Source organism: Gorilla gorilla, chromosome 17 (genome assembly GCF_029281585.2).
Source record: "Gorilla gorilla gorilla isolate KB3781 chromosome 17, NHGRI_mGorGor1-v2.1_pri, whole genome shotgun sequence".
Lineage (NCBI taxonomy): Eukaryota > Metazoa > Chordata > Mammalia > Primates > Hominidae > Gorilla > Gorilla gorilla.
In genome coordinates this window covers 36715663-36741946 of record NC_073241.2, presented here as the reverse complement: position 1 = coordinate 36741946, position 26284 = coordinate 36715663, and the positions used below count along the sequence as shown (strand labels likewise).

Below are 26284 nucleotides of genomic sequence, written 5' to 3'. Positions count from 1 at the left end.
TGCTGTTGGTCTGTGGCCCACGCTTTGGGTAGCGAGAGCTTAGATCCTCGGCCGTGGTTCTAGCTTCACAACGCTTTGGATCACAGGAGGCCAGAGACACTGGCCCAACTGATGTGAGAATGATGGGAAGTCGAAATAGCAGCATCTACTTGAAACCCTTGCTTAGAAAGTACGGAGATTAAAGATGTGTAGGGAGAACCTGGTTAAGGAGCTCACTGTCTGATTCTGGCTCTGAGCAAACCAGAGCTTGCCCCCAGCCACCCCCTCATTTGGCAGTCCTGGGCCCCCAGTTGCCCGGCACTGGCCAAATGCCCATGTACCATAGTGGTGACCTTTCAGAACTAGCTACTTGGGAGATTCAGGTTCTCTCTTTGATGTATTCCTCCCACATTCCAAAGGGAAAGGTATTCTGAAGATGGCCTTTGATGATACAAATGGTGGTGATGACTGTAAGCTACCTGGAACACTGATGCCTGTTAAAAGGAGGTCATCCACAAGTGGAAAATGAAAAAATGCATATGGAGACCTTGGCAACCTCAAAGGCAGGCTGTCGCGGTGCAAGACTTTTAGAAAGCCCTGTAGGAAGCTGGAATGCCACAGAGCTCACAGAACTAGACCCAAGTAAATAATACATGCTTTTAGGATGGGATCTATCAAGTCACTTTGTGAAGTGTGGTTTTCATAGTCATGTGGACATGGCAAGAAACAAAGGTTGAGCTGCTAACCCCTCCAGTGTGAAAAACACTGAAAAGAAAATGTAACTTTTGGATCAATAGCGATCCTATCCTTTCTCTGAATGTTGGCAGGACATTTGAATAATGTGTGCACAGAAGACAGCGTTCTGATGTGCTTAAACTTGTGTTTCATCCACATAGGCTGTCCACAGAGTGTGTCCTGTTGTTACGCTGTTACTGCTTTAGAGACTTCCTTGGCACCATCCCACCGAGATGGAAGAGGTTCCATTTTGAAGCACTGTCATCCTCAGATAATGTTTGCTTTCATGAAAAATGATGTGTTTATCTCCGTAGTCGGAAGCTTTCTCTTTTGAAATATCTCAGATAATTTGAGGTGACTAGGTGGTATTTCAGGGTGAGTTTCATCCTCAAATATGTGTCCTTAGAGGCCAAGTTAAAGGAAAAAAAGGATTGCCTGATCATAAAATTCACATTTGAGTCAAAAGAATTAAATTTGCCCCCTACCTGTGCTTCCAGCCATGTGTCTCCAGACTCCTTGATGGATGATTTGTGGAGTCACCGACCTGCTGCTGTAAAAACCATAAACCTCAATAAAGTGATGTGGAAATGTAGTGTACAGCTGCAGACTTTTAAAAGTAAGAAGAGGAAGGAACACATGTTCGTCTTCCTCCCCCAGAAGAAAAACAACATTGGCTTCTAAAAGATGGCCTCCTCCTTTTTGCTCCCACTGAATGCCATAGATGTTTATGGACAGTCTTAGAGGAGATGATGGGGTCATCAGTCTGTTTCTGGAGCATTCCGAGGCTTTAGATAGGGAGCAGCATGATTCTAGCAGTGCTGCGTGTTCTTGGGCAGCGTGTCCTTCTAGTAGGAGTCCAAAAACATCCTGGCCAAAATGAAATGATTTCCAGCAATATCTGCAGTGAAAGCAAATTGACCCAAGGATAATCTCTCTCCCAGCAGAGAGAGGCGGCAGGGTGGGGTCCGCTGGCTCAGTGAGGCACCCTGGACTCTCTGCCCACTGAGTGAGTGCTCTCGTGCCCTGGCACGAAAAAACATGGGTTCTTTGTTACAGCTTGGAGATGTGTGTGACATGCAGGGACCCTGCCAGGGCCCAGGGTGGACCCCCAGAGTGAGAGCTGTGGCTCCTGCTGCCTGGAAGCCTGCCCTCGAGCCAGGAGGAGGGGGATGGGGGCATGAGAACCATAGCATTTGGTGAGCAGCCCCGGCAGATGTCCCAGGGTCATGGTGGTGTGGGCTGGGGGTGGGGTGGGGGGTGGTCCCGGGCAGCGGAACTTCATTTGGAAGGACTTTATTCTAAACACTTCCAAACCAAAAGTCTGGATTTAGAGTAAAGTTAAGCTGCCTCTTAACACAGTGGTTCTCCTTCATTTCATCTGCTGACCGCACTGTGCCACCTGCAGGCTGGTCCGCTTGCTGGCTGTTCCTGCACTCTACAAAACTAGAAGTTGCTATTCCTTAACCCTGGGGCCTGCCTTGGGCTCAGGACCAGCCCAGTCCTGGAGGCAGCCAAGGGTCCACAAAGGTCACATGGGCACTGGGTGGCACCAGTTCCAACTCAAGATTAAGTCACATGCTTGATGTTCCTTTAATACAAAGTCTGTTAAGTACGGAGACAGATGTGTGACTGTCCTACTTGTGGAATCAGTCTTACGGCTTAATAATCACACTTTGGCCGTGCGCACTGTGTGATTATAGAATCACATCTATAATCTCAGCACTTTGGGAGGCAAATGCAGGAGGACTGCTTGACCCCAGGAGTTTGAGACCAGCCTGGGCAACATAGTGAGACCCCATATCTACAAAAAAAAAAAAAAATAGGTAGCCTCCCAGCTACTCAGGAGGCCAAGGCAAGAGGATCACTTTAGGCCAGGAGTTCAAGGCTCCAGTGAGCTATGACCGCACCACTGCACGCTAGCTTAGGCGACAGAGCAAGACTCCATCTTTTTTTTTTTTTTTTAAAGAAATCACACTTTGTGGTAACAATGTCATGGGGAGAGGTTGTCTGGCTCTGGTCTGAGGTAGGAGGAAGGCACAGTTCCTGGTGCTCAGAGATCTGCTCTTTGGGCTGGAACCCTGATGGGCCTCCTTTAGTAGGAAATGGAGATGGAGAGAAAGCGCTGGATCTTTCTCCTTAGAGAACTCTGGGGTTGTGCTGGCCTCAGAGACAGTGGAGGGGGTGAGGGTCCTCTGAGGGCGGGAGCGGCCATATGCAGGAGGCTGCGCTGAGGATGCAGGGTGGCTGGTGGCCCTGCTGGGGTTCGGCCTGGCCCTCTGGAGACAGAGCTTCCCATGCCAGTGGCTGTTTGTGCTGTGTGGAGTGTGATTTTCACACTGACCCCCACCATCCCCAATGTAGGCAGTGTGTGGTCCCCTGCCTGGTGGTCATGTTACTTTGGAGGATAAAGAGTAGGAACCCTGGTCCATGCAGGATGATGGGCACTGAGAGATGGGAGCAGGGCTGGGGACAGCCGATGCAGCCTCAGAGCTGCAGAGGCAGCTGCCGGGCTGTTAAAGTCACCCGGAGGGACGCACCCCGCCGTGCATGTGGTGGACGGCTCCTGCAATTTCCTTCAGAGGGTAAGAGCGATTGGGAGGGGCAGCGAAGCAGCCGACTTCTGGAGTATGTATTATTCCTCCCTCTGAGAAATATGTGACTATACATTCAAGTTTGCGGCTGAAACTTCGGTGGTAGTATTCAGCCTGGATGACCTGTGGCATTAAACTGATGCTTATGAAGTAGATGTGCTAGTTACTAGGATTTGGTGATCTGAGTTTATTTCCAAACAGGTCAGGCCCAGATACAAGCAACCGCGTAGTTGGGAGAAGAGCAATGCTGGAACAGTGGGTCCCTGTCTTCCACATTTCCTAAAGTGGGAGGGAGGTGGAGGAGTGGGATAGCTTTTGATTGAGGGCATTGGCATTTGTCTAAGGAATTAAACAACTGGGCAGCTAGATGACCTCAGTAATCAGTCTCGTCTCAGCCCCAGCCTTTTGAAGCTCATCATCTTGTCTGTGGTTTTATAAACAGGGAGATGAATCCACCTTCATCGGACTTGGCAGGACAGAGGCATGTTCATCTGTGTAATCAGGTTTAATAGCAGTGGCACTTGTGAAATAGTTTGCAGTCCTTGTGCCCAGGGTGGAAGCCTTCTTTGCTCCTTTGTGTTCCTGAGGTGTGATGGCATGCCCGGCCCTGTGCCTTCCATCCTCCAGGCTCCCAAGCTGAGGGTCAGGGGCCCTGTCCTGGGCAAGGGCCGTGGAAGGAGCCCTTGGTCAGGAGCTTGGAGTAGCAATGTCGGGTCTTCTGAATGAGAAGCAAAACAACACTCGGGAAATGAGCCTCGTTTGGCTGGAAATAGTGTGCCAGTGTTTTCTTGCTTCGGGTTAGATGCCAGTTAATTTACCCATTGTTTTTCATTAACTAATACATCAAATTTCTGAGCACCTACTGTGTGTCAGGGCTAAGGGATAAGCCAGCGACCAATAGACAAGGTCCCTGCCCCTCACAGCAACCATCTAGTGATGGGCTCAAGTCACAGGGCTTCTGTCTGAATAAACTTGTGTATCTGCACAAAGAGATGTTTTTCTTGCTGCAATGGATTTTTCATCTTGAAACCCCAATCACTTTGATGTATTTCTGGTCCCCAACTACTGTCAAACATTTACTTTTTAACCCTTCATGACCACTTTGAAGAACCAGAAAGGGAAGATAAAGAAAATAACATTGCAATTAGCAGATCTTTGGACTGTAGAGCATTTTAAGGAGAAAGGGCTTAATTTTGAAGAAAGTCAAAATAGAATTAAGCATTTACACTTAGCTTATGATCCCAATTTTTTTCATATTCTTTGCATTAACCATAACATTTTTCAGTGTGCCTGGCAAGAATTTGGTTTAAATATGTGGATTTGATTTAAATATAAATTGTACTTACAAACGGTACTCCAGTTGCCCATTACCATGGATATTTTGGAAGTGATTATGTACTGAATCTTACCATGAAGCAGTAGTCCATGTATCTGAATTACATTTAGGCCTTTTAAAACATATCACATTATGTGTATAGTTAGAAGGAGGGATGAGATGGGTATTTTTGAATTGAGTGTAATGGCTTACTTCAGTAGGTGAATAAGGTTCTGCTCTGGGAATTAAAGGGACTTTTAAGTTTCTCTCTTGACTCTGATGTGCCTTTCACTGAACTGTAAAGGACCGGGGAGACTTGCCCAGCTCTCCTACTCGACCAAAAGGTGAAATAGAATGATGCCATGAAATGCATCAATGTAAAATGCAGTTTTAAGATTGCATTTTAACTTGAGAGGGTCGTGAAGCTCTTGCCTTCCCATTAAGCCCCCAGGAATAATCTCCAGGTGTGTCTTCTGGCACTCCACGCTGCCTGCCTTCTGATGCTTCCTGTGAATTGTTGGAACCAGCCATATCCTTCTCACTTCTGCCACAGAAACTCCTGGTGGTTTTGTACTTTGTCACCTTGTTTAGGTTTCATAGGCTATTGGTTCAAGGCAGTGCCTATCTGCACTTCCCTGTAACTCTCACTTTTTTTCTTTAATGTGGCCTGCATATGAATATATCAACACTTTTTAAATTAAAGGCTAATGAGCTCACTGCACAGCCTGACTACGTTTGGTATTTGGCCTTCTTGGAGATGCTCTGCATGTGTCAAATGTTATTTTCAGAAAACTGGCTAAACTTTTAATGGGACCTGTTGTTAAATCACCCTGTGTTTTTCCCGTAAACACGAATGTTAATTTACATTTTTAACCTAACTGAATGAGTCGTTTTTCTTAAATTCCTTTGCAGTTTGAAGGAACATACCTTGCAACAGGAAAGCTTTAAGAAAGAGGACGAAAAGGCTTTATAATCTTTCTTGAAGAGACCCTGTTGCTAAAAAGAAAAAGAAAAGAAAGTCAAAGTAAACACATAGAAGAGAGAGAGGCTGCATTTGTCTGGTGTGCCCTGTACTTTGTTATACTCGTGTTTGATATTTGCTATCTATTGTGGGACATCTTTTTGTATGCTTTGCTGAGGTAGAATTCACATACTGTGAAAGTTACTCACTTTTGGTGAAGAGTTCGATGAATTTTGGTAATGACATACAGTTGCATAATCTACACCACAGTCACAGAACAGTCTCATCTCCCTGAAAAGTTGGCTCATGTTCCTTGATACCCAGTCCCCAGTCCTGACCCCAGGCTCCAGGCCACCTCGGACCTGCTGTCACTCTACTTTTTTCTCTTCTGGAATATAGTACAGTAGAAACATGCATTATGTCATCCTTGCAGTTTTACTTCTTTCATTTAGGGTAATGTTTTTGAGATTCATCTATATAATGGTGTGTTTCCATGGTTCATTCTATTGTACTGCTGAGTAGTGTTCTATGGTGTGGATGTACCCTACTCTGTTCATCCACTCATCCATTGACGGAACTGTTCATTGTTTCCAGTTTGGGGCTATTAGAAATAATATTTCTGTGAATATTCACATAGAAGTCTTTGTGTGGGCATATATTTTCATTTTTCTTTGTTAAATACCTGAGAGTTGACTGGCCGGGTTATATGTGTTTAATTTAATGGGTAACGCTATACTGGTTTTCAAAGTGGCTTTAACATTTTGTATTCCAGCCAGCAATGAATGGGGGTTCTGATTGAGCCACATTCTCATCAACACTTGATATTATCAGTCCTTTTACCTTTAGTCATTCTGGTGGTTGTGTAGTACATCTTACTGTTGTTCGAATATGCATTTCCCTCATGACTAGTGATGTTGAGCATCTCTTTATGTCCCTCTTGCTTATCTGTGTCTTTACTTTTGTGATATGTTGTTTTAAATCTTTTGCACATTTTTTATTGGGTTGTCTATTGATTTGTAAGAAAACTATATATGTTTTGAATATAAACTTTTTGTTAGATATATATTTTCCGCAAATATTTTCTCCTAGTCTGTGGTTTCCTTTTTGTTTTTCTTAGCTGTTTTCAAAGATGAAGAGCTTTTTATTTGTATGAGGTCCATTTCATAATTTTTCTTATATAAATTGTGGATTTCATGTCCTGTTTAAGAAATCTTTGCCCAACCTAACGTCACAAAGATTTTCTCCCATGTTTTCTTCTATAAGTTTAACAGTTTCAGCTTTTATGTTTAGTTCTATGATCCTATCAAGTTAATTTGTGGGTATGGTATGAGTTAAGAGTCAAGTTCACCTTTTGAAATAAAGATACAATTGTTTCAGCTCCATTTGGTGAAAAGGCCATCTTTTCCCCCATTGAATTACCCTAGTACCTTCATTAAACAATAAAGGACCGTATAACATTGAGTCTCTTTTTGGAGTCTCTATTCTGTTCCATTGATCTGTATATCTATCTGTATACCAATATCATTCTCTCTTGATTACTGTAGATTAATAGGAACTCTTGAATCAGGTTAAGTTCTCCAACCTTATCCCTTTTCAAGACTATTTTGGCTTTAGGTCTTTTCCTTTACATAGAAATTTTCAATTTAGTTTGTCAACTATTCGAAGAAGTATGCTAGGATTTTAATTGCAACTGCACTGAATTGAAAGATTAATTTAGGAAGAATTTCCATCTTAATAATAGTGAATCTCGCAATTCATTAACATGGTATATCTCTCCATACACTAAGGTCTTTGATTTTCCTTTTATAATTTTCAGTGTACAGGCCATACACACCTTTCATTAAATTTATTCCTAAGAATTTTTTATGCTCTTGTAAATGAAAGTATTTTAAAATTTTCATTTTAAGTCACTGCTGGTTTAAAGAAATACAGTTGATTTGTGTACATAAACCCTGTATTCTGTGACTTTGCTAAACTCCTTTATTTGTTCTAGCAGCTCTTTTGTGTATTCTCTAGACTTTTCTTGGCATAAAGTCATATCTTTTGAACAGAGACACTGTTTTACATCTTTTTTTCCCAGCCTGTATGCCTTTAATGTCTTTTTTTTTTTTTACTTTACTGCACTGTTCAGAACCTTCAGTACAAAGTTGAATAAAAGCAGTTAAAAAAATAGGACATGCTTACTGTGTTCCTCATCTAAGATAGAAAGCAAGAGCTTTTTATGACTGAGTATTAATATGAGCTGTATGTTTTTTGTAGGTACTTTTAATCAGATTGAGGAAGTCTCCTTCTGTTCCTACTTTGCTGGTAGTTTTTACAATAAGTAAATGTTGAAATTTGTCAAATACTTTTTCCGCATCTATTGAAATGATTATATGTTTTTTCAAATATTCTGTAATTATAATAAATTATATTGATTAAGTTTTCAGATATTAAACCAACCTTACATGTTTGGGATAAATCCCACTTGGCCATGATGTATTATTCCTTTTATATATTGTTAGATTCTGTTTGCTAAAATTTTGCTAAGGACTTTTGCATCTGGCTTCATTAGAGATATTGGTCTCTTTTCTTCTCTTTCTTATGATATGTTTATCTGGTTTGGTATCAGAGTAGTATTGGTTCATAAAATGAATAGAGAAATTGTCCTGTTTCCTCTATTTTCTGAAATAATTTGCATAAGGTGGTATTATTTCCTCTTTAAATACAGTCATGCATTGCTTACAGAAGGGGGTAGGTGTACTTACATAAACCTAGATGGTATAGCTGACTGCACACCTAGGCTATATGGCAGCAGTCCCCAACCTTTTTGACACCAGGGACCGGTTTCATGGAAGACAAATTTTTCCATGGACTGAGGGTGTGCAGGAGGATAGTTTCAGGATGAAACTGTTCTACCTCAGATAATCGTCATCAGGCATTAGTTAGATTCTTATAAGGAGCATGCAACCTAGATCCCTCACCTGCACAGTTCATAATAGGGCTCACACACCTGTGAGAATCTAATGCTGCTGCTGATCTGACAGGAGGCAGAGCTCAGGAGATAATGCTCCCTCACCCACCACTCACCTCCTGCTGTGCAGCCCAGTTCCTAACAGTCCATGAACCAGTACTGGTCTGCAGCCCAGAGGTTGGGGACCCCTGCCGTACAGTATAGCCTGCTGCTCCAACCACCATTATAAATGTGGTCCATCATTGACCAATACATTGTTATGAGGCACATAACTGTATTTAATAGGATTCATCAGAGAAACCACCTGGGCCTGGAATTTGTGTGTGTGTGTATGTGTGTGTGTGAGAAAGAAAGAGAAAAAGGGAGAGATTTAATTATTATTTAGATTATTTAACTGATACAGGGCTCTTCAGTTTTTCTGTTCTTTCTTATATTCGTTATCATAATTTATATCTTTCAAGAAATGTGTCCATTTTCATCTAACTTGTTAAATCTATTGGCACAAAATTATTTATAATACTGTTTATTAGCCTTTTAATATCTGTAGGATCTGTAGTGGTATTTCCTCTTTTGTTCTTGATCTTGGTAATTTATGTCTTCCCTGTTTTCTTCTTGCCAGTCTAGCTAGAGAACTTATCAGATTTGTTGATCTTGTCAAATACCCAGCTTTTCTCTTCATTCATTTTTCTCTATTACTTTTCTACTTTTTACTGAATTGTGTTCTTATCTTTATTATCTCTTTCCATTTACTTACTTTGGAGTTTGTTTTTCTTTTTCTGATTTCTTAAGGTGAGAATTTAGAGAATTGATTTTATGTCTTCTTTTATAACACAAGCACTTGAAGCTGTAGACATTCCTGTAAGCACCAATTTAGCTGTATCTCACAAATTTTTAACTGTTTTATTTTTACTGTGATTCAATTCAAAATATTTTCCAGGTTTCCCCATATTTTTTTCACCCATTTTAAAGAATGGGATAGTAGAGTATAAATGAGAGAAAAAAATGCAGCTTTCCATTCACATATTTCTTGGATGTGAAGAGTCTCATTTAAAATTTTGATGTCTATGAATTTTTTTTTTTTTTGAGACAAGGTCTCAGTCTTGCCTAGACTGGAGTGCAGTGGCACAATCTCAGCTCACTGCAACTTCCGCCTCCTGGGTTCAAGTGATTCTCCCACCTCAGCCTCCCCATTAGCTGGGACTACAGGTGTATGCCAGTATTCCCAGATAATTTTTGTATTCTGGAGTACAGACAGGGTTTCACCATGTTGACTGAGTTGGTCTCGAACTCCTGACCTCAAGTGATCTGCCCACCTTGGCCTCCCAAAGTGCTGAGATGACAGGCATGAGCCACTGTGCCTGGCCTTATGACTCTTACTGGGAATAAGCCTTCCTCAGGGAAGTCAGGCTCTGGTTAGGGCTTATGGCTCTAGAGTTTATCTGCTTAATGATGTCTTTGAAGAAATGATGAGTAATCTTTTTCTTATTTGTCCCTAGGAGGGAAATTAGGGTTAGTGTTTTTGTACCTCCATGGCTCTTAATGAGAAATTCAGTTTCCTTTGGTGTAACTTTTGATTTTGACTTTAATTCCCCTCCCCGCGTTACAAAGAAAAAACAGAGAAGTAGTTTCTGCCAAGTACTCTTTTTCTCAGAGTAGAGTGATTGCTTTTATAGGCTTGTTCGAGTGATAAAAGCTTGTTGGGAAATCATCTTTATGCCTTCCCTGCAATGCTGTATTTCGAGACCTCTGGGGAGACATGGGGTCCAGGAAGTGGGTGGGGAGCATGTGACTGTGTGAGCACAAGGACCCACGTCAGGGAGCAACTGTGTGCTTGTTTGAACACCAGCTAGCTGAAGGAAGAGGTTATTCAGGTAATTGCTCAGTCCCTAAACGTAGCTCAATTTCCTTTTGTTATATTTGCATAGAGAAAGCGCTGTTCAAGGGAGGAACCAGAACACGAAAAAGCTAGTATTTCTCTTTCGCCAATAGGAAAAACAGACGCAAGCTCTTCTTGACTTAGTATCCTTCACTACAGAAAGCTCTTTTGTGTTTTTGTGGATAAACATAGATTATTTTCCACCCCCTTTCCACCTCTTTCAAGATGGCTATCTGACTCCATGCACCTATTTAGTATTTATCACTGTTGTGATATTTGTGCTTTCTTATTTGCCCAAATGGGAGAAGCAAATGAAGTAGGTATCATGATCACTGTGTCTTGGTGGGAGGAAAGACATGACATCTGAAATTAATGGGACTAATGTAAGGATTGATATTTTCATATTTGCTCAGTTGCATCTGGGTTAAGTACATTCAACAGGTAAAGAATTAACTGTCTAATTATAATTCTTCTTTCAAAAAAGAAACCCATAGTGCATAAAAAAGAAGTGTAACCAATGTCAACACTGGAAGGGAGAAACAGGTGCTGGCAGACAAATGTCCTGACATGGGGCCACGTTGCTGTGCCTTGGGCTGGCTATGGCCACCTGGGTCCTTGAAGACCACTGTCAGCCCACAGGCAAAGTCCTGTAGGCCCTGACACCCCCAGGGGTGGGGCCGATGGAGCCAGGGTCACCCGCATGCCAAAGCTCCTTCTGGCCCAAGAACAGGGAAATGAGGAAAGTCCACAGTCAGAAGTTACGCAGCCAGATGCCAGGGAGGTTGAGTAAAACAGAATATTTTGTTTTGTTTGTTTTCATGCCAAATCTTCCCAATTTATCTGTGTTTGTCTTTTTTAAAAAATACAAGTTTTAAAAAAACCAGCAAAAGATATGGGCCAAGAAATTGAGATCCCCGTAATTCTTTGTTTAGTCTGTAAGGCAGAGTAGATTTGCATCTGAAATTAAATGGCCATTGAATAAACACAGGGACTCAATATTTGTAAGGGCACTAATGTTTGCAGATGTCTGCAGTTGTTAAGGGCAAGCCAAGGAAACAGGAAATGCTGGGACTCATATTTTTTTTCTGGAAGAAATGGGCATTCCAAATGCATCCTATACAACCTTTTTTTCTTCTTCTTCTTCGGGTACATCCATAATAGTTTCTGAAAGGTATTCAATCCTGGTGGAGAGCTGGAGATGTGTTTATGCTGGGGGTTGTTAAATATATTTACAGCCTTTTCAGAGAGTTCCGTGGGGGTTCGTCAGTGGTTATTTATTAGTCTGCTTCAGCATCTGCTGGCTGGAAAATAGTCTGTCCAAGGCAATTCACAGGAACATTATAAATTGCTTCCGATTATAATGAGCAGTAGGAAAGGTAATTTGAGGGAAATTCCACACATGTTAGTTACAGCGTGTCAGGAGCAAGATCTGGTGTGAAATGCCCAGAGAATCAGTGTCTGCTGATAACAGTTATAAGATGGAAGGTTCTGGGTGTCTCGACCGTGTTTTTCTTCCTGTCTCACTTCTGGGCTTGCTGGGCAACTTGCCTGCTTGCTGGGGTTCTTTGGAGCCTGTGGGCACCTTCATGTGGGCACTGAGCAGAGCCAGCCCTGCCCCTTCCTGCAGGCACTGCCAGCGGTCCCTGAGTGGAGGTGGAGGTGGAAACCTTGAGTGTTGAGGCCCCTGGGGGCTGCTGCATTCTAGTTTCCAAGACAGAGTCTGCAGAGCTGTGGCAACCCTCAGAGGGCAGGCAGCTGGGCCACACACCCCTCCAAAGCCAGCCCGACCCCGCAAGGCACTCTCACCGGGGTATAAATTGGTGCTGCCATTTTGGAAGACATTGGAGGAAAACGCAACAAAATGTAAAATGTGTAGACCATTCTCCTCAGCAGTTTAGACCAATGACAACAATAACTATTCAAGGACACTCATTGCAGCAGTGAAATGCGTGGTTCACTTTAAGTTGCTTATTATAATACTGAAAACTTGGACTGACATGAACCAGTGCCAACAATAGGGACTTGGTTAAAGAAATTACAGAAGGAAATTCACTCTATACTGTTCAGTGGAAAACGATCAGTGAGAAGCATTTGCTCATATATGCAAAAGGGTGTGCACACTTGGGTGTGTGTACCGAGATTACGGGAAGAACAGTGTGAAGAGTGGTCTCCTCAGGTGGTGGGAGTCCCAGCTTCCTTTTTGAGACATGAGCATGTGGAGACTAGAACTGGTCTTTCTCATAGAAAGACTGTTGGTTCCGGTGTTCTGCACTCTGCACGTTTCTACTAATAATTAAAATACTTACTGCCTCTGAGATGCCTCCGGACACCCTTCTGAATCACAGTGTTCAGAAATGCTCTCTAAATCAGGAAGGTGTGGATGACCTTTGGACCTTCCCTGGTGTGAGGAGTTTAGCACACTGAGTGTAATATATGAAAAAGACCCCAGGTGTGGTGGCTCACACTTGTGATCCCAGCACTTTGGGAGACCAAGACAGGAGGATAGCTTAAGGCCAGGAGTTCGAGACCAGCCTGGACAACATAGTGAGATGTTGTCTCTACAAATATAGCCCAAAAAAATTAGTGGGGTGTGGTGGTGCATGTCTATGGTCCCAGCTACTGGGGAGGCTGGGGTGGGAGGATCCCTTGAGCCCAGGAGTTGAAGGTTGCAGTGAGCTGTGATCATGCCACCGCACTCCAGCCCTGGCAACAGAGTAAGACCCTGATTCTAAAAAAGGAAAAAGGTCACTCTCTACTCAAGTTCTACTTATATAACAGCAATGCAGCTCTCTTCATAAAGCTGGCTGTTGTGTAGTTTATGTTGGGGAATCAGTTCATGGTTAAAAAAGTTCTGTCAATGCAGAGAACAAGCCAGTGTGTTTTATGGAGAGGCTGTTTAATCTCCACTGTGGGACAGTAAATATTTGGCTGTTGCATCATCGTGAAGCTTATGATCACAGTCTGGCGCCATCTCCCTCCTTGCCTGGAGTCTGATCTGTCCCGGCCCAGTGTCCTCCAGGACCCTGGCCCCTCATGCCTCCGTGCCTGCGCGTGTGCCATTTCCTCTCTCCAGAGGACCTTTCCTGCCTAGGACTCATCATTGTCCCCTCCCTGATAAGCCATCCCCGACCTTCCAGGCAGAACCTGCTGGCTTCTCCTCAGCACTTTGCATGGATTTCTATCACAGTCCTGGGTGCACTGTGTCGCCCTCTCTATGTGTCAGCCTCCCGTCCCCTACCGTGGGCTCCTCCAGGGAGGTGTGGACATTCATCCTCTTCCAGGCAGCCCTCAGGAATCCAGGGAGAAGATAAGGAGGTGGGGCGGACGGAGGGGGGTGCTCCACACACTCAGAACACTTTTCCTCTGCACTTACTTCATTCTGGTTTTTCTTTTGGGTCCTTGGTGTTTTTAAATAAACCCTTTCCTGTAGTTTGCTCCCCTTCCATGGAGGGCTGTTTCGAGCACAGATCTGCTGGGTGTCTGTATTTACAAAGAGAAGGGGCCACTCGTGTGTGAGCAGCACCGAGGGACAGAGGTACCTTGCCTGCCTGTGTCCCCTCCAAGTCCTTCTGATATTTTCCTTTCCAGCTGTTGCCTAGTTTCCTGGTATTAAGGAGAATCAACTCTCTGGATAAACCTGGTAAATATGGCCCATAGTCCCATCTTTTTACAGGCATTTTTTACACCTGGAGCAGCCAGAGGACGCATGCATGGCTCTTCGGAAGGTAATTTAGGGATCACCCATGTAAGTTTCCTAAGGATTTCTTTAACATGGTTCTTCTGATTCAGTCCGGCCAATTAAATCTAAATCCGCCCCTGAAAGCCATCTGGTGTGGATAACAAGCCCACAAATGAGCAGTCAGCTTTTTGTGCCCTTTAGGGCCTGGGACAACCACGGGATCTAAAAGGGGCTGGAACTAGAGGTCTTGAGCTCCTGTTCCTAAAATCATCTTCATCCTATATCTGCAGCCTTCTCCTGCCACAGCATGCACCCACACATGCGAGCCTCCCGGGTACTGTCATCCTGAATTCTGAGACCATCCAGCACTTCCTTTAGTTTTGCCCTAGTGCTGTTGACTTTTGTTTACTGAAGAGTGTGCTGGAGGCAGGACAAGGGACATGGAAGGCTGCAACTTAAGAGTCTAAAAGGTTTTAGAACCCTGAAGGAGGTTTAACAAGCTGAATTGAAGAATAAGACCTTTTTCAACTGGGGAGAATTTACATGATTGCATTATTGTTAAAATTAACATCTCATCTATTAAAAGCATTTGTAGATTATCTTTGTACCTTCACTTTCTTTGTCTGCCTTACATTAGGTCTCAGAGGTAGATTGGTGGAGTCACCTGGAGTTTGTTGGTGACTTGGGGTTTGGCTGGCCTGTGGAGTCAGCCAGACTCTAGCTCTGATCCAGATTCTGCCCTTTATCTCCTCTGTGCCCTTGGGGAAGTCAGTGAAACTTTCTGAGCCACAGTTTCTCCAATAAGGAAAAACGACCGCCAACGGGGCTACCTGTTGAGCCCTACCTCCAACAGGGCTGCTGGGAGGATTAGCCAAAGAGATGTCTGTGAGGGAAACCAGCACAGACTCTGGCATGGAGTATGTACCCGGGGATACCAGGACGAGGCCTGCCCCGAACAGGCATGCCCACATACGTGCATACGTGTGGACGTGCACATGCATGCACACAGTGTGCACACAGGGTGAGGCACCGTGAAGCTGAGGCCGCACTTCTGGGCTTTCAGCCTTGGCATTGTGGTTTCCATCGCTGGGCCTGCTATGAAGCCACGCTGCTTTTCAGAAATACCTTCAGAAATGAGATTGGGAAACTTTAGTGAAAAACGTGATTGCCTGAGGCACTGCTCTGCCTCCGGGCTGTTTTCCTGGAGTGTGATTTCCCCGTCAGAGTGCTGCAGTGGGCCAGGGACTTGTCTAGGGTGCCATGGAGGCACAACTGTTGATTATGTTAATAGGATAAACAAACCTTCTTTGACACCATAAATAGCAGACGCTGTGCTTTCCTCCCCACCTCCTGGGCAGGGAAAATATTTGAAGCTGGAAGGAATTGAGCCCTGAGCTTAATACAGTTACAGACCCAGAAAGAAAACAAAGATGGGTACAAAGATGTGTTTTCAGGAGACAGAAAATTGTGAAATCAACCCATCAGTCGGCCCAGGACTGGCTCACCTCGACTGGCTCCTGGTACAGTGACTGCTGTGGATGGCAGCCTGCATGGTGGATGGGAAAGCGGAGTTCGTGTGGGAGACAGAGCTCTCGCGAAGCTGTGCTGTTTTCTCTTAAGTAGGCTAGAATGGAGGACAACTTACAGGTAGACCTAACTGCAACCTGTTGACAGTGAAGCTAAAGTCCGAACACACCCATCACCTTTCAGAGGACAGACAGAAGCCATCTTTATAATAGTGATTTTGCACAGACCAAGGAGAGGCTAGGTCCAACCGTTTCAGATGCTGCCAGGAAAAAGGGTCCAACTCCCTGGAGCACATCAGAAGGTTAGACGTCATGGCAGGTGATGGTTTGTCTTTTTTTTTTTTTTAATGTGCTCCTTTTATTTTCCAAATTTTCTAAAATGAGCAAGTATTACTTTTATAATTGAAAGTATTATTAGAGAAAACATACATTAAACTTTCTTAGAATGTAAGCATCCACTGTGTGAAGTCAGTCCCAAAGTTTTAATGGCCACACAATCTAGCCTTATCCAGTGGTGCTCCCCAGAAGGTCCTCAGCTGAGAGAGTGGGGTGGCATTAGTGGCCTCCTCTTGATGGCCCAGCTGATTGCAGGGGATCTATGGGTTGCTGCTGATGGAGTACCTTGGAAGATGGCTCCAGGACTCTGAAGGGCTGCGTGTTTTTGATCTTGCTCCCCGAGCCCCAGCCTCTTTGACCACATCATTGAGCTGCGCACGTTCAGGGCAGACGCCTGGAACTGGAGAGCTCTAGGGAAGCAAAGGGGACTCCTCGGGGACTCTGATCTTTATGTCCAAGTTATATATCAACGAATCCTTTTGGCAACACCAAAATGTATGGTGAGCCCTTAGTTAAAGTGTGGGAAAACATGAAAATGATCAAATGTGAAGTTTGCAGATTAAGACCAATTCAGTGGCCCTCCATTGACCAGCGAGAGCATCATCCTGTGTCATCTTGTCTTGTCCTGCTGGGATCCACTAATGGCTTTCTCCTTTATGGAGTCCTGTGCTGAGGCCAGCAGTAGCTCTGGTTACTCTTCCACACACACACCTTCTTCTAGCAGCCAGCCATGAGCAGTGCTGTTTCTTAGCTGCAAACAGGCTGTGGGAACTGAGGAGGGTGGGAAACTGGCAGGGCAGGAAAGAGACAGGAGATGTTATGGAGCCAAGCAAGCTAATTTATGACACCAGGCATACTCAGTGCCTGCTGTGCACAGGTCACAGTGGGGTGGAGCCTTCAAGGGGTGGAACACATAACCACAGCTCAAAAGTCAGGGAAAGCCAATGGGGCAGGATGGAGGCTGGGAAGGACCCAACAGGTGAGAGTCAGTGGGCTTCATTTGGGAAGTCATAGTCGCAGAGCTGTCCTCAATCCTAAGCCAAGAGGGAGTTTCTTAGCAGCAGCAGTGAAGGATAGGGTTGGGATGCAGTGTCCATAACTGTGGGATCACAGGCCCATTACCTTCCCCCTCTGGACCTAAGTTCCCTACCTGTGAAGTGAGAGCCTGAGGCTGTTCGGGATTAGGGCAGATGGTTTAGCCCCTGCTTGGTGGGGAGTAGGTGGTAAAAGTCAACAACAGTTGAGGCAGGGGACTGGGTTTGTGTGCACAGATGGAGAGATGGGTGCATTCAGCCTGGACCCAATGGCTGTCCCTCATCAAGTGGAAGGTCAAGGGGTAAGGGAGGGGAGTTCAGTGAGGCAGCTCTGCAGGGGAACCAGCAGGCCAACTCCACCACTAACTGCTGCTCAGGAGCAATTTGTCTAACTGAAGTGGCTCAACAATAAAAGACTGAAGATGGCCTCCCCTCCCCTCCCTTCCCCTCCCCTCCCCCTCCCCTCCCCCTCCCCTCTTGCTTGCCTGACAGAGTCTTGCCCTGTTGCCCAGGCTGGAGTGCAGTGGTGCAATCATAGCTCATAGCAGCCTCAAATTCCCAGGCTCAAGCGATTCTCCTGCCTCAGCCTCCTGAGTACCTGGGACTACAGGTGTGTACCACCATGCCTGGCTAATTTTTGCATTTTTTTGTAGAGACAGGGTCTTGCTATGTTACCCAGCCTGGGTGGTTTTTTTTTTTTAAATACCACACACTACTGCCATGTGATGTCACTGAATAACACTGGTGGAATTACTCAGTACCCTGGCACAAAAGTAGTCCGTGTGTGCAGGGAACTTCATGCAAGCTCATTAGGCCTGATGCTGTCGGGCACATGGTTCCCCCATCCGCCATCCCCACTTCCTCAGCTTAGCGAAAGTGGTGATCTCTGAGGATTCTGTCGCTGACATCAGTGAGGGGCTTGCCAGATGATGAAGTGGCACAGAAAGGCAGTGTCTCTGTTAGGTTATGAAATAGCCACACGGAAAGCCAGTTGGCTTGGAGAGGGGGTTTCACTGATCTCCCTTGACAGAGGAGTCCCCTTCTTTTTCATTTACAACACTTGAGATGAGAACATTTGACATTTTGGCTGGTGAGGTGACACTGTGCAGCTGTTGTAATTTTTGCCATCTTGAAATTTATTGATGCTCGATAAGATTGCAGTGGGCCCCGATGTTGACAAGTAGAGCTCTTGTGCCAGTGAGAATTGTGCATCTGTCTCCCTTTGTTAACCTGCTTTCTGTTACTGACTTTATTTCCATTAAGTCATCCTTTGAGGTAGGAAGGAAGAAAATGTACCACTTCGTCATTTACTCGAGTAGCATCCATTAGGGTCCAATGATTTTAAAGTTACAGTCACAGATTCTGGGCTTCTTTGAAAGCTAAAACTATTTGAAAAATTAACTTTCTGCACAAGCTACTTGAGAGTAAAAACAATGTCTTAAACTTGTTAGATGATCCACCAGTGTCTAACTTTGTGCGTCTGCTGTATCAGTGTCACAGGATCCTTAGGGTGTTGCTTCACCCACTGGAAACCTTGTAGCCGGTGGTACCTTTGACTGAGTTTTGCTCAGGCCCACTGGGCTCGTTCTGCCCACTCGACCTGGCAGGCTGCACTTGGCTTTCACTCCTGGCCCAGATCCCACACCTGTCACGGGCGAGCCAGGCGCAGAGTGGCGAGGGGTGCATAAGTGAGTGAGCGTGGAGTGTGGCCACTGTACATGGCCAGGCATGCTGTCTGCAATGGGGTGGGCAGTTCCCTGCTGTGGCTGGACCAGGCATACCACAAGCGGCTTCCACTGCGGGCACCGGGGAAGATGGTGGTGCCCAGAAGTTTGGAAATGCTAGGAAGTGCAGAGCCCCAAAGAGGGTGTCACAGTCCTGGCTCAGGGAGCTCTCCTATGTCTGGGCTCCCCAAAGGGCTGCAGCTTTTCTCTCATTCTCTCTTCTCTCCTTCTTGTCACCCACAACATGGCAAGCAGGAGGGTGTGTTTCAGGCCTGTTTGTGTTACAGCTCTTTCAGTCCCACCATTCAGTAGGTCCTGAGTTCTTGTCCTGCATGCAAGAAGAATGAGGTACGCAGACAACTGGAGGGTGAGCAAGTCAAAGAGGTGCTTTATTGAGTGACAGTATAGTTCTCATGAGTCCCGAGGTGGGTAGCTCCTATCCACAGGCAGGTCGTTCTGACAAATGCAGCTCTCAGCAGAGAGGAGACCCAGAGTGGGTAGCTCCTCTCTGCAGGCAGGTCATCTTGTCATCTGCCTGAGTCTGGCTGAGTCTGGGGGTTTTATGGGCTTCAGAAGGGAGGAAGTAGATGCTGATTGGTCCATAGGCAGCCATTGGCAGGCCTGGAAAAAGCACCGTAAGTTCTCACTCTGGCCAGAAGGTGGGGTTTCACCAGGGACCTGCCCCTTTCCACCCAGGAGCCTGTCTGCCTCCTGCTGCTGTTCATGGCATTCATGGCACCCAGGCTGTTGGTGCCAAGGGGTGCCTGCAAGCCCAGGCTGAGCCACCTTCAGCACTCCCTTGGTCTCCTTCCCCTGCTTGTTGGCACCCAAAGTCCAGAAGGGGCCAAGGGTAAGGGGGCTGGGATGTCAGTGCCACTCCAAGTATGTGCACACCTGGTGAGGTCGCAATAGTGCCTGGGCTCAGCCACAAGTTTGCTTCAAAATTGGAGTGGGCGCTGGGAGTGGGGAGAGGCCAGGCAGTGGGAGCAAGCACTTCCAAGCCTGCTGGGGCACGGGGTGGTTTCTGGGCCTCCAAGAGTCCAGGGGTGCAGGGATGCCCATGTCCACAGCTATGGCTGGGGGGCTGCAGCTATGCCTGGGAGAGTGGGGCTCCTGCCACACCAACTTGGAAAGGGTTAGGGCTCCCACCTGTTCCTGGCTCCTGCCTGCTCCAGGGAGCACACGGCCCCACCCATGCCTCCCCTGCTGCAGCCAGCATCATGGCAGTGGCCATTCTAGACAGGCCATTGCAGCCATCATTTGTACCTAAAACATATGAGATGGGATAATGCAAGGAATACTTTTTTCATTTTACCATCTCAAGATGGGGAATCTATTAATTATTTCATGAGTCCTAAAGCAACTTCTTGAATATTCAGCTCCCCAAAAGCAAACAGCTACTTAGCCTAGCTGATTCTATAGGGAGTTGCATTTTGCTTTTGTCACAAATGGATGCTGGTGTGTGCCTCACAAAGTCATAGTTGCATGTGGTGTGGGGGTGGGCTGGTTGAGATGGCATTATGATGTTTCAGAAAAGCTGTGTAAAGATGAGAAATATTTGCATCCAGACACAGAGGGAGGCACCATGCCAGCATGTAATTTGCCAAGCTCCCTGCTGGCAGTTTAAATGCCCTGTTGATTTTATTAAACATTCTTAATAAGAAGTTGGAGTTTTGTTTAGGCTAAAACCATAATGAAAACAGCTGTCTTCATTTCTCAGAAACAGTGAGATTGTGCAAGGATGAGGAATCACGCTGGATAGTGGAGCTGCCATGGGCCCCAGCTGGGGTGCTGCCCATGGAAGGTACTGGGGATGTCCATCAGGTGCTTCTGGGAAAGGGCCCAGGAAGACCAGACGGTTCTGTTCAGTTTATTTTATTCACAGAGGCATTTTAATGGGAGAACAGATCTCTAATTGTGTTTTAACATTGTCTGAAAAAGGGAACTGAATCTGAGTGTCTGAGCTGTGAGCGTGAAACATAGAAAGGCCGTGGCTACCAAGAGCAGAGGACAGTGGGTTCTGCTGGAAGAGGGAGGAAACTTAGAGAACAGACAAAGAGTTAAAATTAGCCCCAGCTGGACCATGTGTGCCGTAGACCAGCAGCACCCTATGCAGCTGGGGCAGCCTTATTTTAGTCTGTCCAATTTTAAAGCTTCTGGCATTTGGTTGTCTTGCTTCCTTGTTTTTTCTGGGGAAGCCAGCAGCAGACAGGTCAAGAAGGCAATTTTGCCATCAAACAGAACTAGGTTCAAATTCTGGCACCACCACTTTAGAAGCCAAGGAAACTTGGGCAAGAGTCTTCATTTCTCTGAGCTGCATTTCTTCTGTATAATGGAGATGATAATTCTGCCTCGTGGATTCTTCTGAACTGCTGCCATCATCAAACTAGCATATTTTAATCCAGCAACCTTTTTCTTTCTTGGAACATTGGCCACGTGCCCACACAGGAAGAAAGCAGACACAGTTGCTGTCTACAAGGGGGCAATGGGCTTACTATCTACTTAACATAAGACTTGAAAACAGATTACCGCAACATGACAATGTAAGTTCTATCAGGGAAAAGGGTTCCAACAAAATGTTATAGTGGTCTTGGAGGGAGAATAAGGGGCAGCTTCATGAGGAATATAAAAACACAGAGCCCTGAGCTGACAGACACACACTTCACATGTAATAGGCAAATGGTTTCATTCACAGAATTGTTTCATTTCTGTGGAGGGAAAGCTAGCATAGGAAAAAAACCTTCAACTGGTTGGTGTTATGCAAATTATGATGGATGAAAACAAAATTCTTGAACCTGTCATGGGTCTGTGGAGAGATGTAATACTGGGAGCTGCAGAGGGCTCGGAATAAGTCAAAGCTCGAGGGGCTAGAGGGTGTCTGGACGGCTTACATCATAAACACATGCTGTGAGAATGAGAAGGCATCCCTGAGGACGGCCAGGAGGAAGGCTCAAGGCATGAGTGCTGGCGGTGTCGATGCCATCAAGACGATGAGTCCCGCCGAGCAGCCTTCCACAGTGGGCTTAGGAAATGGCAGCCTTGGGAGCTGACCCCTGCCAAAACGTAAGCCGAGGAAGATGAGAGGGGCCTGGCTGACAGCCCCCCGGCCATCCAGATCTAGGGGCAATGGAGAGAGCCTGGGAAGAGCGAGAACTCCAAGTCTGAGTCCCGCTGTGAGCGGTGTCCAGACCCTGGCTCCAAGTCCCTTCCTCTGCAAGCAGGCAGGGCCGACTTCTGTTTGGGATGTCCCATTCTTTGCCTCCCTTGGGCCCCCTCCTGTGAGTACAGATGCTGTCACCATGGGCAGGGATGGCTGGCCACACCACCCTCCCCTCCAGTCATTCCCCCTCTGTGCTCATTCTCATCGCCCAGCCCAAGGGCTTGACCTCTGCCTCTGGGGGATAGCAGAGCACTGGGCCCTTCTTATCTTCCGTGTGCCTCCCCAGCAATTTTCTATGCATCTCTAAATTACACCCCTACGGCCAGTGCCACTTCCTAACTTGCCTCAGGACCCACTGTTTGACTTCACCTCCAACAGCCACGAGCAAAATAGTGTCATCGGGCGCCAACAGCAACCCTCTTTCTTCCCACCCTCAGCAATGTGGGGGCCTGTCCGACAGAGCAGCAGCGAGGGTCCCCCACAACCCTGGGACAGCTGTGCTGACCTTCCCATCAGGGCCACCTTGTAGAGACATCTTGATTAAGTGCTCCTGTTGTGTGTCCTACCGAGGATCTGTTTTGTTTTTAGTCTGTGCACAGGCTCATTTGGCCCATGCTTGTGGGCCAGAACTGCTTGTTGACACAGAGCAAAGAGTGAATCCTGCCAGGCTGCCGAGGCCTCGGCTGTCCCAGGGCACGTGTGATAAAGCTGAGAGCAAGGAGGTACTCTGAGAGCTCTGGTTTGCAGAAAGAGAGAAAAGACAGGATAGATGAAGAGTAGCCAAAAGTCCGTAGAACTGGGGGGAGTTACTGAGCAGACAGGATGGCATCACAGAGTGTGCCATGGTGGGGGTAGGAGGGCGGCCAACAAGGACAGAGGAGGGTCCTCTGCCAGGGAGAGAAACAGAGGGAATTTGGGGGAAACCAGTTGCAGACACGGGCTGAGAAGACCCTGACCTGCCATGAATTTGGGCCTATCAAGTGAGCAGGTGTTCGTTCTTTTTGCACTGCTACAAAGGAATACCTGAGGTTGGGTAATTTATAAAGAAAAGAGGTTTATTGGGCTCATGGTTCTGCAGGCTGTACAAGAAGTATGGTGCCAGCATCTGTTTCTGGGGAGGCCTCAGGAAGCTTCCACTCATGGCATAAGGCAAAGGGGAGCCAGTGTGTCACATGGCAGGATGGGGAGCAAGAGAGTGACAGGGAGGTTCCAGTAGCTTTAACAACCAGATATCCTGTGAGCTCATTACTGCAGGGAGGGCACCAAGCCACGAGGGACCCACTGCATGACCCAGACACCCCCCACTAGGCCCCACTTCCAACACAGAGGTTCTCATTTCACATGAGATTTGGAGGAGACAGACATCCAGACCATATCAGTAATGTGAACAATATGAGGCACAGTGGGGTGCAGTGACCACCTAGGCCTGCAGCTCCCAGCGGCCAGCCAGGGTGAGCATCTGCATCCTTTAAACTGTCCACCAGCCCTTTCCATGACACTGTGCTTCCTACTTGCTGGGGCAGTGCAGACAGATTGCTACTGATGTCATCGAATCCCAGAGCTGCTGGAAGGCATGCCTGCATTTCACTTCTTTCAAGGCACTTACATTTTATGCCTCCCGATCTCCTCTGCCTTAGCTGGACCTGGAAGGACAGTGCACTATCTCTAGACCTGGGCTTATGCATCTTTGAAAATGCCTTTAAGGTTTCCTTAGCTCCTGAGGGTTCAGCTTCTGCCCAGCCAGTCACGATCCTTCCCCCTGGCCTCCTCTCTGGTTGCCGGTGCAGTTTGATTGTGCCTTTGATAGATGGCCAGGGCTCACCCTCCTCCCTCCACTTCCTAACGACGGGGAGAGGCTGATGGCTGAGGTAGTTCCTAGAGGACTGTGACTCTTCACTCTTTCTTCCATGTTGTATCCCGACTTTAGATGATGCTGTTCTAGACAGTACAGGGAAAGTGATAGGACCTAGAATCTGTCCGTCTCCCTCTTCATGGGCCACCCGAGTGAGTGCGTGTGCACGGTTCTTTACCGAGCTTCAGTTTGGGATTGCCTAGGGATCTCCTTTGCCTGGCTTTATTTCTCTCTTGTTAAGAAAAAGTCAGAGTTTGCTGCCCAAAAAAGTTCCTAGAGTTATTATTGGTTAGGTTGAAACTAACCAATACTCATTGTATCTGGTTCATTTACTTCCTTTATGATGTTGCTCATTTAAGACTTTACTCATCCTCTGCGTATTTTTAAGGAAGGATCTGAAAAATGATAAGAGGTTAGTATTTTGTTACTTTATATTTTTAGTAAATGTGACATTCTAGTTGAGACTAAATATGTACAGACGTGGAACAGAGTTAAAAGTGTTTATGAGTGGGAAATAGATGGAAATAAATAATAAAGACTTATAGCTTGTGATTTGTTCAGTATCACTTAGCAACATCAATATTTTTGTCTACAAATAAAGGTCTCCTGTTTGGTACATGTTGAAAATATTTGTACGCTTGCGTGTTTGTGACCTTGTGTACACATCATCTCCAGCAGAAGGATCATTTTGGTTGTGGCTGGGTTTACAGTACTTAATTTGGGTGTCTAGACACTGGTTATAGTGACAGAAAAACGTCTGAAGATGTGAGACGAGATTTTGAAGAATGGTGTTCTTAAAATATGTCTGTAAACTGCCTCTTAACACAGAAATAAATTAAATTACAGAGTTAGAAAAATCCTAAATTAAAAGGATGTGTTTCTTCTAAGGTAATTATTTGCGTGATTTGAAATCACTTTTTCCTTATCAGAAGCTGAAACATGATGTTCCCTGAGCTGTGCCAAGAACAGGGAGTGATTCCCATTAATAGCTGTGGAACTTAATTAATCTTTAGTTTTCTGACACCTTTATTTTCTAGTTCTTTCCTGATGCGGGCTTCCTGGCTAACCTCCATTTCTACTGCTGATGACCGCGTCTGTCCTTCGCATGGAAACATTCACCTTGCCCCGGCACCCTATGTTGTGCTGTGTGTTTTCTACATGTTCCCCCCTTTACTGTTCATCCATGAAGCAATCTGGATTGGCCTTGCGAGCGTGTCTATGACCTAGGAGAGTAATGTCAACCAACTGCCCCTTTTGTCAAGTGGAACCGATTTCTCTTCCGTGAAATTCTCATCTGTGCAGTTAATTAGTGAGTGACCTCCCCATCCAAGGCTCTCTGAGTGTCTCTGTGTAGCCCATTTTTAACTCTCAGTATGTTTTATTTCTTCTAATTATTCTAGGCACATAGCATTTAATCACATGATCCCACTTTTGTCTGCTTTGTGTTTGAATAGATAATGGAATGATCGTACTTTCTCTGCTTCCCTGGTTCCTGATACACAGTAGGCACTCTGCAAATAGTGATTGAGCCAACAGATCAAGGAATACTTCATAAGAAGTACAAGCATTAAAAATGTTTTTATATTCACCTTGTTTGCTAAAGTTCAGTTGTTTCAACTAAAAATATAATTTTCAATATAAAAATATTTTAAGTTATGGCCAAAGTCCAAAGTTAGCCCATAGCAATGTATAAAACTCAGAAGGTAACTGACTAGTTGTTTTTACGTGTTTTTCTAGGTCAAGGGAGTCAAATGAAATAAACTAGTTGTATATTTTGGTAGTGCTATTTTAAGCATTTACCTTAAAGTGTAGCTTTAAATGGAGCCTTTTCTGTTAATATTTTTTTTCACCTTTATGTGGTCAGGTCTCATGTGTAAGGGTTGTGTGTTGCATGTGTAGACGGCATCAGCATCTACCCCTGGCTCTCCGTATGAATACCTACACGCCTAAGACTCGGGGTCCAAAGACATTCTCAAACAGATCTTCACAATTTTTTGCTACAATAACCTATTGCCCTTTAATAATATTTTATTTAGGGAATACTAATATTCAGGAACATTATAGCAGAAATTATTTTAATACCTTTGACCATTAAAAATAAGATTTTAGTGATATTTCCACTCTCACATGTTTTCAAATGGTAATCTGTAATTTATGTAGACACTCTGCCCTCAAAGAGGGAGCCTAACCCTGGCTTCTGACATGCGGACTGTGCATTGTGACGCCCTTCCACATGTACAGCGTGAAAGGAGGAAAGAGCAGCTTTATGGTAGAGAAACCTGACACTCCAGGTGATCACGCCAACACTGACGTTGGCATTACAGTGCTATAATGTGCCGGAAGTGACACTCTACCCTGTGGCCCTCCTCTCCCAAACCCTTAAAGTTAGTCTAATCATGAGCGAAAACAGCAGACAAATCCCAGTCAAGGAGAATTCTGCAAAATACCTGATTGTTATTCCTCAAACTTGTCAAGATCATCAAAAACAGAGTCAAAGACACTGTCACAGCCAAGAGGAGCCTAAGGAGACACAGTGACTAAAGGTGATGAGACATCCTGGGTG

At 45.5% G+C, this 26284-nt stretch overlaps 1 protein-coding gene across 24 annotated transcripts in view; it reads left to right on the top strand.

The window, feature by feature from the left end:
• LDLRAD4 (low density lipoprotein receptor class A domain containing 4) overlaps positions 1–26284 on the top strand; it is a 434322-nt gene that overhangs the window by 310706 nt on the left and 97332 nt on the right. The gene's annotated exons all lie outside the window — the stretch shown is intronic.